We start from the raw sequence: 10,191 nt of genomic DNA, 5'->3' as shown, positions 1-10,191 counted from the left end.
TTGATTTTTCATGCAAGTGTGAATTTCAATTTCTGCAAGTGTGTTTGATTTTCGCAACTGTGAAGAGTTTTTGATGAATTCATGGTTCATGGTTGTAATTGAAGAATTCAATTACTAAATTAATGAGCAATCCTTATAAGAGGGTTTAATTGAGTATTGAATTCAAGATTATTTCTATGGTCCTTTTGTTTTTAATTTAATATTTAGTGTGTTGATTTGGAAGAATTTTTGTGAACTAAAACCTTGTAAAAGGATTAAAAGCTCAGACAATTATTAGCACTCTCTTTTTAGTATGTAAGAATTCCTTTTTTAACATGGTTTAACAATGAGTTTAAGCTTGGAACTACTCACTCAGATCCTTGCAGAAGTCAGAATCTCCTCTTCCCTGGAAAAGGAGATCTTGACAAGAATTAAAGGTTCAACTACTCCCCAAGAAATAAATGAAGATTCAACATCTGAAGAATCTTGCGTATCTGATGGCGAACAATCATTCGAACAGGAGATCGAGGAAGAAGAACAACAGATCGAAGAAGAAGAAGAGGAGTTACAACATGATAAGTGAGAGAAACTGTGCCTATCAAAGCTTTATCGAACAATGGTTCCAGGTAAGTACTAGATTAGATTCATCTTTTCATAGTTTAGTTGATTTGCAGATACAACAACTAGACTCATTCACTCTCGAATATTTTCAATTTTCATTTGAAAAATTGCTACTGAATCTATCGCTGTTACTGCTACGTAAGTGGCTTCATTGGAAGTTTAACTACACGTAACTAATTTGTAAATTCTAATTAGTATAGAGTAGCTAGGCTTTCATTTTCAGCATTTGCTTTCATTTTCAGTTTTGCTTTTACCTAGAATAAGTATGCTCTCCTTCGCGCTTAGTGCGATTGCGAGGATCAGAAAATAGGAATGATTTAAATGACTAATTTCAGGAATAAATAAATGTTTTGCAATATGCTTCATCAAAAACATCTTTCAATATGCAAATCATTGTGTCCATTTGTTAAAAAAATTAAGTCTAGAGAAAGTTTAGTCTCTTTCTAAATTTTAGTTTTTCATTGAAAAAAAAAACAAAATAATAATAATAATAATAAAACATTCACCCACATCTCAAATATAAAGAAAAAAAAAATGAAAAGAATTTTGTAAAGCAAAACAAAACGCAACACAATTCACAATAACCAATTGTCTGTGGCCGCATCCAATTTTTGGTCTTCTTCGATCATTATGATTTTGGCATTCAGCATTGAAACTCCATAACCTGCAAGAAATGTTGTTTGCGCCGGGAGCTCCATCACTTCCATTTTAACATTTATAAAGACAACTATCTACACGAGTGGAATAATTATGTGTTTCATGCGGTGCAGTAGAGTAATAACTGCCTCCTATCAATTACCAAAATCATCGAAAATCATTGAAAATCTGGGCACAAAATCCTCCAAAATCATCGAAAATATGGCTTTTTCTGTCCAAGAAATTGACTGTGGTGAACACTTACAATTTCTCTGTCTGGCCTACAATTTCAGTGGGTTCAAGCAATCTCCCTCCTCTTCAGATGGCAGAAGTACCAGTGGGGCAGACACATTCATGAAATGTAGATCCATACTTGGACGGATCCCTCTGGGGGAGGACTGATTGTGTGTTCGATTCCCACGCCAATGCGGGGGCTTCCAAAACCTTCCCCTAGCAGGCGGGTACCATTCATAAAAATGGGTACATTGTCATTAAGGCCAGACCCTACAAAGTGGTTGAAGTATCCTCTTCAAAAACCGGAAAACGTGGGCATGCTAAGTGCCATTTTGTTGCAATTGATATTTTTTTTAATGGGAAAAAACTCGAAGATATTGTCCCATCTTCACACAACTGTGACGTCCCACATATTACTCGCACTGATTTTCAATTGATTGAAATATCTAAGGACGGTTTTGTAAGTCTGCTGTCTGACAATGGAAACACCAAGGTTGATCTCAGGCTTCCTTCTGATGATCAACTACTTACCCAGATCAAAGACAGCTTTGGAGAGGGGAAAGATCTCATTGTCACTGTGATGTCTGCAATGGGCGAAGAGCATATTTGTGCCCTGAAGGATATTGGTCCAAAGTAAATCTTAACTGCCGAATGTGAAGGATATGCTGTTATCCTTGAACTTTTATTACCCTTGCTTTCAGTCTAGTGCATTCAACATGTTGTTTTTGTAGGCATTTTGTGCACTATAAATGTCGAGGAAGCAGTTGAGTAATGCCGGTTACGTGCTACTCTATCATATGTTAAGTTTCTTGGAATCAAGCTACCTGCATGCCTGGTTATCGATATCTTCAAACACTTTTTATCCTTGAAGGTTTTGCGGCATAAGGTCTGCCTCTAAAACTTTTTTCCCGTATGATGCATTTTCGCTTTCCTGTTTAATTATAAGGCTTTGCGAGAGGATATATATATATATATATATATATATATATATATATATATATATATATATATATATATATATATATATATATATATATATATATATATATATATAGATATATATAATAATAATAATAATAATAATAATAATAAAATAAAATAAAATAAAATTGCCCTCATTCATTCATAAACTAACTACTTGTTCCCTAACAAATACAAAAGCCTTTTCAAATGTTTTAAATCAATTTTCCTGCAAACCAATAAAAACATTTTGAAAAAGTATTGCACAATCAATGAGTACATTGCATGGGGACATGCAATATTTCTAGTTGGGGGGAAATAAAAGTATGTTGGAATTTATCATTTATTTTTGTGGGCAAGAGTTAGGATGCATATACTAACAAGTGAAATGAGATTGGTGTTATGTGTAGGTCAACGAGAAGCTTATGTAGAAAGCTCAACATTACAATGCGACACCCTTTTCATACACAATTAGTGTAACTTCAAAAAATAATTAAAAAATGGACATTTCATAAATTCTTGAAAATGAGCTAATTTGTTTTTGAGTCCCTTCATACAGGAATGATCGATGGAGATGGCACACGAAGGTGACATTTTTTATGCAGGAATGGTGCTAAGTTTTTCAGAGTGAAGACAATCTAATGCAAAAGTGATTTTTCGAAATCACATCATTGGACGCTTGAAGGAACTAATTCTTCACTGCACATATCATGACATTTTCCACTACACAAAAATCCTTTTGCGTCATGACTACTCACCTATTTCCTTCCAAATGCCTAGACCATCCCTATGTTGCAGCCATCTTCCATTACCTTATCTTTCATGACTTCATGCATGCCTATTTTTCTGAATCGCATACGTTCCTTTATCCTTTTCAGTTTATTTTTGCCTTCTAGTTTTCCTTTTGAATAAAACTCATTCCCTTTCCATGGTTACATTGCCTTGTTTTCCTCGCCATGCTGATCCATACTGCTTGTCCGTGAGTTCTTTCCATTTATAGTCCTACCAAATCTTTTTGTACAAACTCGCGTTGACTGATGCGGGATTCCTTAAGGCCCACCTTTCAACAAGTCTTGCCCTATCGACATCAGCACCTTATCTAGGAAATAGACTAGAGTTCCTTTTGGGTACCTTGAGACTTGCATGCCTCAATGGCTAGTTCTCTCGCTGACAATCATGGGAATACATCAATGTCCCTTGATCGTCAGATATTGCAAATGGCTCAACGTCAAACCCTTTATTCACATTCACAAGATGTACTCGGGTACCTTGGCACTCATTGACATCAATGTTGAGTTGCCTCACATTGGTTAACAACATGCATCAAAGGCTGGTAATCCAATGATTTCTTTTCATGGTTGACATCAACACATTCTTTCGCATGATTAGAATTGTACCAAGAAGTTTAGTAGCAGGTGAAGACTATACACTTTTTCACGACCCCCTCAGCAGTTATAGCAGCATGAATTCTGATTTATGAGAGTACCACAGTTCCAATTTCAACGTTTATCTTTTCCATGATTCAGCATCAGCAGTTTAGATTCCTTCATTTCCCAGGATCCAGTTACAACAACATCAGTCACATTTTCCTGATCCAGCAGCAGCAGCAGCTACATTCCTATTGCATAGTTCATCATTCTTGGGTAAGTAGAGGTATGTTGTTTTCTAATCTTTAATCATGCAATTCCTTATATGCTAACTTGAATATTTTGGAAAATTCGCTCACCATGCTACATTTCCTTTCATGAGCCATTTCAAGTTGCATGAGGACATGCAACCAATTCAGTTGTGGCGGGCGGGGGGGGAGAACTATATTCACTACATATTCACTACCATCATTCCATTTCTTCACCACTATCACTCCATTTTCTTCTCATTTACCATTCACCAACATTTATTTTCCAATGATACTTTGTTGCAATTTGCTTCATACGCAATATTGGCCTGCTTCATTAATATTACAAAAGGGCTTTCTTATGCACATTATGATTTCCAGTGAGTGTTTACATTATTATTAAAGAAAAGAGAACAGAAAACGAAATGAATGTTGTTAACACAAGAACCAACATTCTTTGTATTCATGGTTGTCACACAAGAACCAACCATAATAAAATGTAAGTTGTTACTCATGTCTTTCACATATCCTGGAAACATTCATTATTAAAAGACATCATCATGTAAAGCCAAAGTTCAAGATGCCAAATGTTCTTAAAGAGACCCATGCATGGTTGCATGAGGACATGCAACAAGTTCAGTTGGGGAGGATGTTGGAACTCAGAAATGTCATATTCTCATCCACCTTTTTCTTCACTATTCCTTACATTTCATCATCCCATTAACCTTTTATCATATCATTTTCATAAATACATTTGGGGTTCACCTTCTTATTTTCCACTTTATTCATTTTTGTATTACAAGTGAATTTATGATTAAATATTAGAAAATATACATATTTTTATATATATCTCAAGAATATGTGAGTTTTGTGATGTGTAGGAAATATGTGAAGAATTAATTCCAAGAGAGTTCTCAAATATCTCCTCCACCATATTAAGGAGATAATTATGCAAGCCTATTCCTAAGGAGAAAATCATGGAGGATTTGGTTGGCATATCTTATCCATATCTCCTCCACCATATTAAGGAGATAATTATGCAAGCCTATTCCTAAGGAGAAAATCATGGAGGATTTGGTTAGCATATCTTATCCAAGATATGTGAGAGATTTGTGGAGGATTCAAAGGGATCATATTTTGTAATAATGGGAAAGTAGTTGAAAATGCTTGAGAGATTTGTGGAGGATTCAAAGGATCATATCTTGTAATAATGGGAAATTAGTTGAGAGTGCTTGAGAGAGTATTGGATATGTAATTATGAGATGGTTATCTTCCTCATGTATATAAGAGAGTGCTCTCTCTTCATTTTGATAATAATGAATAATGGAAAGGAATTCTTAGTTTTTCATCTTTTATTGTTATGCTTTCATGATTTGTAATTTGATTCTTGTAATATAATTTGAGATAGTTTTATTGTTGTGAGCTCACATATGTTGTTTGTCATTCAATTCTTCACATGTTGTATTGCTTTTCATTTATGCAATTTCTTGCTTTCATAGTTAATGTTTCAATGCCTTCCTAGATTAATTTGATTTTAGTAATTTAGATTAGATTAGTTCCACTTTAGTCTTGTATATATAGTGCATGTGTCTTGTAAGTCTACGAACCTCGGGTTGACAAATTAAATAGTTGGGCAAATACTACAACATAATTAAACGATAATATTTTCACCCAACATTTTGGGATTCAAAGGGATCATATCTTGTAATAATGGGAAATTAGTTGAGAGTGCTTGAGAGAATATTGGATGGTTATCTTCCTCATGTATATAAGAGAGTGCTCTCTCTTCATTTTGATAATAATGAATAATGGAAAGGAATTCTTAGTTTTTCATCTTTTATTGTTATGCTTCCATGATTTGTAACTTGATTCTTGTAATATAATTTGAGATAGTTTTATTGTTGTGAGCTCACATATGTTGTTTGTCATTCAAATTCTTCACATGTTGTATGGCTTTTCCAATTTCCTGCTTTCCTAGTTAGTGTTTCAATGCTCTTCTAGATTAATTTGATTTCAGTAATTTAGATTAGATTAGATTAGTTCCACTTCAGTCTTGCATATATAGTGCATGTGTCTCGTAAGTCTACGAACCTCGGATTGACAAATTGAATAGTTGGGAAAATACTACAGTAGAATTAAACGATAATATTTTCACCCAACATTTTGGGAAGAACTATATTCACTACATATTCACTACCATCATTCCATTTCTTCACCACTATCACTCCATTTTTCTCATTTACCATTCACCAACATTTATTTTCCAATGATACTTTGTTGCACTTTGCTTCATACGCAATATTGGCATGCTTCATTAATATTACAAAAGGGCTTTCTTATGCACATTATGATTTCCAGTGAGTGTTTGCATTATTATTGAAGAAAAGAGAACAGAAAATGAAATGAATGTTGTTAACACAAGAACCAACATTCTTTGTATTCATGGTTGTCACACAAGAACCAACCATAAGAAAATGTAAGTTGTTACTCATGTCTTTCACATATCCTGGAAACATTCATTATTAAAAGACATCATCATGTAAAGCCAAAGTTCAAGATGCCAAAGTTTCTTAAATAGACCCATACATTTCATCATCCCATTAACCTTTTATCATATCATTTTCATAAATACATTTGGGTTTCACCTTCTTATTTTCCAGTTTATTCATTTTTGTATTACAAGTGAATTTATGATTAAATATTAGAAAATATACATATTTTTATATATATCTCAAGAATATGTGAGTTTTGTGATGTGTAGGAAATATGTGAAGAATTAATTCCAAGAGACTTCTCAAATATCTCCACCATATTAAGGAGATAATTATGCAAGCCTATTCCTAAGGAGAAAATCATGGAGGATTTGGTTGGCATATCTTATCCATATCTCCTCCACCATATTAAGGAGATAATTATGCAAGCCTATTCCTAAGGAGAAAATCATGGAGGATTTGGTTAGCATATCTTATCCAAGATATGTGAGAGATTTGTGTAGGATTCAAAGGGATCATATTTTGTAATAATGGGAAATTAGTTGAAAATGCTTGAGAGATTTGTGGAGGATTCAAAGGGATCATATCTTGTAATAATGGGAAATTAGTTGAGAGTGCTTGAGAGAATATTGGATGGTTATCTTCCTCATGTATATAAGAGAGTGCTCTCTCTTCATTTTGATAATAATGAATAATGGAAAGGAATTCTTAGTTTTTCATCTTTTATTATTATGCTTCCATGATTTGTAACTTGATTCTTGTAATATAATTTGAGATAGTTTTATTGTTGTGAGCTCACATATGTTGTTTGTCATTCAAATTCTTCACATGCTGTATGGCTTTTCCAATTTCCTGCTTTCCTAGTTAGTGTTTCAATGCTCTTCTAGATTAATTTGATTTCAGTAATTTAGATTAGATTATATTAGTTCCACTTCAGTCCTGCATATATAGTGCATGTGCCTCGTAAGTCTATGAACCTCGGATTGACAAATTAAATAGTTGGGCAAATACTACAACAGAATTAAATCATAATATTTTCACCCAACATTTTGGCGCCGTTGCCAGGGAGGCATGATGTATTGAAGTTTAGTTTGATTTTTCATGCAAGTGTGAATTTCAATTTCTGCAAGTGTATTTGATTTTCGCAACTGTGAAGAGTGTTTGATGAATTCATGGTTCATGGTTATAATTGAAGAATTCAATTACTAAATTAATGAGCAGTCCTTGTAAGAGGGTTTAATTGAGTATTGAATTCAAGATTATTTCTGTGGCCCTTTTGTTTTTAATTCAATTTTTAGTGTGCTGATTTGGAAGAGTTTTTGTGAACTAAAACCTTGTAAAAGGATTAAAATCTCAGACAATTATTAGCACTCTGTTTTTAGTATGTAAGAATTCCTTTTTTAACATGGTTTAACAATGAGTTTCAGCTTGGAACTACTCACTCAGATCCTTGCAGAAGTCAGAATCTCCTCTTCCTTGGAAAAGGAGATCTTGACAAGAATTAAAGGTTCAACTACTCCCCAAGAAATAAACGAAGATTCAACATCTGAAGAATCCTGCGTATCTGATGGCGAACAATCATTCGAACAGGAATTCGAGGAAGAAGAACAACAGATCGGAGAAGAAGAAGAGGAGTTACAACATGATCTAGGTGAGAGAAACTATGCCTATCAAAGCTTTAGCGAACAATGGTTCCAGGTAATTACTAGATTAGATTCATCTTTTTTTTTTTTAGTTGATTTGCAGATACAACAACTAGACTCATTCACTCTCGAATATTTTCATTTTTCATTTGAAAAATTACTACTGAATCTATTGCTGTTACTGCTACTTGAGTGGCTTCATTGGAAGTTTAACTACACATAACTAATTTGTAAATTCTAATTAGTATAGAGTAGCTAGGCTTTCATTTTCAGTGTTTGCTTTCATTTTCAGTTTTACTTTTACCTAGAATAAGTATGCTCTCCTCTGCGCTTAGTGCGATCGCGAGGATCAGAAAATAGGAATGATTTAGACGACTAATTTCAAGAATAAATAAATGTTTTGCAATATGCTTCATCAAAAACATCTTTCAATATGCAAATCATTGTGTCCATTTGTTAAAAAAATTAAGTCTAGACAAGGTTTAGTTTCTTTCTAAATTTTAGTTTTTCATTGAAAAAAAAACAAAATAATAATAATAAAACATTCACCCACATCTCAATTATAAAAATAAAAAATAAAAAAATTTGAAAAGAATTTTGTAAAACAAAACAAAACACAAATGCAATTCACAATAACCAATTGTTTGTGGCCGCATCCAACTTTTGGTCTTCTTCGATCATTCTGATTTTGGCATTTGACATCGAAACTCCATCACCTGCAAGAAATGTTGTCTGCGCTGGGAGTTCCATCACTTCCATTTTAAAATTTATGAAGACAACTATCTACACGAGTGGAATAATTATGTGTTTCATGCGGTACGATAGAGTAGTAACTGCCTCCTATCAATTACCAAAATCATCGAAAATCTGAGCACAAAATCCTCCAAAATCATCGAAAATCTGGCTTTTTTTGTCCAAGAAACTGACTGTTGTGAACAATTGCAATTTCTCTGTCTGGCCTGCAATTTCTGTGGGTTCAAGCAATCTCCCTCCTCCTCAGATGGCAGAAGTACCAGCGGGGAAGACACATTCATGGAACATAGATCCATACTTGGACGGATCCCTCTGGGGGAGGACTGATTGTGTGTTCGATTCCCACGCCGATGCGGGGGCTTCCAAATCCTTTCCCCAGTAGGTGGGTACCATTCATAAAAATGGGTACATCGTCATTAAGGCCAAACCCTGCAAAGTGGTTGAAGTATCCACTTCAAAAACCGGAAAACATGGGCATGCTAAGTGCCATTTTGTTGCAATTGATATTTTTTTTAATGGGAAAAAACTCGAAGATATTGTCCCATCTTCACACAACTGTGATGTCCCACATGTTACTCACACTTATTTTCAATTGATTGACATATCTGAGCATGGTTTTCTGACAATGGAAACACCAAGGTTGATCTCAGGCTTCCTTCTGATGATCAACTACTTACCCAGATCAAAGATGGCTTTTGAGAGGGGAAAGATCTCGTTGTCACTGTGATGTCTGCAATGGGCAAAGAGCATATTTGTGCCCTGAAGGATATTGGTCCAAAGTAAATCTTAACTGCTGAATGCGAAGGATATGCTGTTATCCTTGAACTTTTATTACCCTAGCTTTCAGTCTAGTGCATTCAACATGTTGTTTTTGTAGGAATTTTGTGCACTATAAATATCGAGGAAGTAGTTGAGTAATGCCAGTTACGTGCTACTCTATCATATGTTAAGTTTCTTGGAATCAAGCTACCTGCATGCTTGGTTATCGATATCTTCAAACTCTTTTTATCCTTGAAGGTTTTGCGGCATAAGGTCTGCCTCTGAAACTTTTTGCCCGTATGATGCATTTTCGATTTCCTGTTTAATTATAAGGCTTTGTGAGAGGATTTAAAAAAAAAAAATACTAAAATAAATAAATAAATAAAAATAAAAAAATAATCATACAATAAAATTGCCCTCATTCATTCATAAACTAACTACTTTTTCCCTAACAAATACAAAAGCCTTTTCAAATGTTTTAAATCAATTTTCCTGCAAA

The 10,191-nt window shown here is 34.1% G+C and overlaps 2 pseudogenes; both read left to right on the top strand.

Annotated features, from left to right (window-relative positions):
* The first annotated feature begins 595 nt into the window (after positions 1-595).
* Positions 596-2,293, top strand: LOC149161905 (eukaryotic translation initiation factor 5A-2 pseudogene; annotated as a pseudogene).
* A 6,887-nt stretch (positions 2,294-9,180) lies between these two features.
* LOC149161904 (eukaryotic translation initiation factor 5A-2 pseudogene) lies at positions 9,181-9,837 on the top strand (annotated as a pseudogene).
* The last annotated feature ends 354 nt before the right edge of the window (positions 9,838-10,191 follow it).

Source organism: Pinus tabuliformis, chromosome 5_2 (genome assembly GCF_031772625.1).
Source record: "Pinus tabuliformis cultivar Carrire ecotype Pingquan chromosome 5_2, CPIR1, whole genome shotgun sequence".
Lineage (NCBI taxonomy): Eukaryota > Viridiplantae > Streptophyta > Pinopsida > Pinales > Pinaceae > Pinus > Pinus tabuliformis.
This window is presented reverse-complemented; position numbering and strand designations above follow the sequence as displayed.